Genomic DNA, 3,114 nt, shown 5'->3' with positions numbered 1-3,114 from the left:
TGCACAAAAGTTCAAGCTGTTAACACAAGTATAACGTGTTAAAAACAATTAATACACTCAAGAAGGTAATTAAAACAAAGGAAATTAGAAAAGGAAAAAAAAAAAGTAAGCATAGCAGAGTCTGGAAATGAAATAAGGATTTAAAACACAACATTGACTGCTTTTTCTCATTCAGCATTCTACTGGTATTTGGGTCATTTATTCTCTCCATATTCTTGACTTCTCTATCCAATTCTTTGATAAGCCTGAAAACAACACAACATATAACCTTATTCACAGGACACCCAAATTGATGAGTGTCACAGGTTGGAATTCAAACATCAGAAAGAAGTTGAATTGGATAACCGCAACTCTTACAAACGAAGGCCAGAAAATCTGAAGGCAGGAAACCCCATACCTGGCCAAAACAAATAAACATTTAAAATGGAACAAACAAAACTTTCCTCCTGCCCTCCAAAATAATGGCATCCCCCAATCTGAAAAATAAGAAACAGGAATTTCGCAACATTCTGAAGGAACTGAAGCTCACAGTAACGATTAAAATTAACGGTTATCCCACAAAATCTCCGCATCTCCCTAATGCTATTGCATATCATACGCGTCTCAGTTGAATCATATAAGTCAGGATGATTATGCTAATGAATTGACATAAAGTATTCATTCTCTAGTAATGTGATTGGAAGTATTGACTTAGAGAATGATTGAGTTACATTGTCATTCCAACTGAATAGGTTCTCCAAAAAATACTACATTAGAATAGGTAGCTCATGACACGTGATTAAATGTCACTCATAGCTTATGGGAGCCCCTTGATCATTAATCTTGCAATCATCAATGTCAAGGAGAATAAAATAGATTTCAATTCACTATGTGATTATACAAAGTAGTAACTACGTCACTGCCCCGCTAATTAGAACATAAATCGACCATACACTAATACGCTTTGTGTAATGAGATAATTAAAGAATGGTGAAATTAATTTAGTGGATTAATTAAGTGATATGACTAATAAGAAAGTTTAAATTAATCATAGAAGCGATAAAACTTCACTTTTGGGCTTAAAAGTAGTTTGGGTTCTATCAGGCCCATTGGGCCTAAACCAATTGGCCTTTTAATGTAGGCATAAGATGACTTAAAGTGAGAAAGGCCCAAAGCAAAGCCCAATCCATGTATAGCCGATTTTAGTGTGCTAGAGTGTGAGGGAGAAAGTCACAAATGTTTGGCACCTCTCTTCGCTATAAAAAAGGAATACAAAGGGATTTTTATGTGAGGGGTTTTTTGTGTGCATTTCATACAACAAAGAAGATAATCCACCTCCCTCTCTACACACAAGGCCGGCCACCTTACAAAGAAGATATTAGTCTCTTATTTTCTCGTTTGTTATTTCTAGCATATATCTCACTACACTAGTTGGTGTGGATGTTTAGAGACTCTCTACTTTGGTAGCTTAAGGGGATCCAAGAAGATTCAAGGTGGAGGAAGTTAGGAGGAATGAGTTCAAGGAGCAAAGAAGTTGGTGAAACTCTTGGATTGGACTGAAGTCTAGATCCAAAGCGTTCTCTTTGTTCCACAATACAATTATTTACCGCACCAAAACTAAATACATGCTTCTTGAAGGGGATTTGCACGAATATAGCTTTGATTTATTTTTCTATTTCTGATTATTTTGATTGTACATGAATGCTAGTCACTAGAAATCTCATGTAGAATCTCTATATTTCTTTTCAAGTGATATCAAGAGTCAAATGTTTATGTTTTAATGTGTCCTTTCTGATTTTGTACATGTTGAGTCCCATATCGGCTATACAAAAAGAGAATAATAGTTTAAATATCCTAATCCCACTCCAACTAACACTAAGACCTTTTGTGATAAAACCCCACACTTGACAGATTGTGTAGGTGGTAATTACTAAGTTGGGGACAATATCAATGTTGTTGGAAGACAAAAATATTTTGATATACTAATTTTGTTTTTAGTTTAATATCATCTTAAAAGTAAACTCATATGTATTTAGTTTGACACACCCCGACCCAGAATGTCCATTTGGACTCCGTATCGAATTGTGCTGACCGACACCTGAAGGGTGACGAAGCCATAAAGTGTGGTGTAGTGGAAAAGGGATGTGAATAAATTTAAACCTAAAAGTGCCTAATCAAAAGAATGCGCGGGTGAGCGGGATTGAACCCATTTCACACATGATGTCAGAGTATAAGACAATATAGTAAATAGGATGAGGGTTATACCACTGAATATAACCAAAGACAATATAGTAAATAGGATGAGGGTTATACCACTGAATATAACCATCTCCTTAGATTTGTCAGAATCCTCGTTTATACGTAAGCACAACTACTGAACCTGGAGGGCGAAAAAACACAAAGTTGAGTGGGTTAGCAAAACAACGTTTGTAAGAAAACTTTTATTTTTGAGCATAGTAACCCCTTACTGTAAAACACGTATAATTTCTGTAAAACATACTACGTAGGTATGTAATAAAAGTACAGCAGCAATATAACCAGAAATATGCCAAGTCATGATATATCCAATGCCACCGTAATATAATCATGTGATAATCAAGTATAACTAAGTGCTTATCCATCTAAGCTGATACACGAGTTCGTACAAATAATTTCTGACACGAACATGACTGGGTGTAATCAATATGCTCTAGTACTACGATCACGTGAAGGCTAGTGCAGAAGTACGGTCACATACGAGTTGCAAGTGCCTAATGCAAACTATACAACATGACTGGCACCTAACTTGGATCTAAGGCGAACGAACGGTGTGATGTGAACATACACGTGAAGGACTAGCCCTGGTCCTGGGCTGATTACTAACACCGGTGCAGCAAGATAAGCATGCACATATATGTATGAATGTCATGACAGTAATATCCCAACTATGCAATAGCATTTATCATAATTTATATCACAATAACAAATATTTGGCAATATAAGCGTAAAAGTGAAGTAACACCGCATTTAGGGAAACTATCAATATGTATAGGTATAAAATAAACTGCCCACTCACAGATACGTAGTTGAAACGAAGTCTCCGAGCCTTGCTTGACCCTGTATGTCCTCAAGATACGTTTCCCCTATATGTGAAAT

Source organism: Pyrus communis, chromosome 17 (genome assembly GCF_963583255.1).
Source record: "Pyrus communis chromosome 17, drPyrComm1.1, whole genome shotgun sequence".
Taxonomy (NCBI): domain Eukaryota; kingdom Viridiplantae; phylum Streptophyta; class Magnoliopsida; order Rosales; family Rosaceae; genus Pyrus; species Pyrus communis.
The sequence above is the reverse complement of the archived record's forward strand: the minus strand, read 5'-3'. Positions refer to the sequence as shown.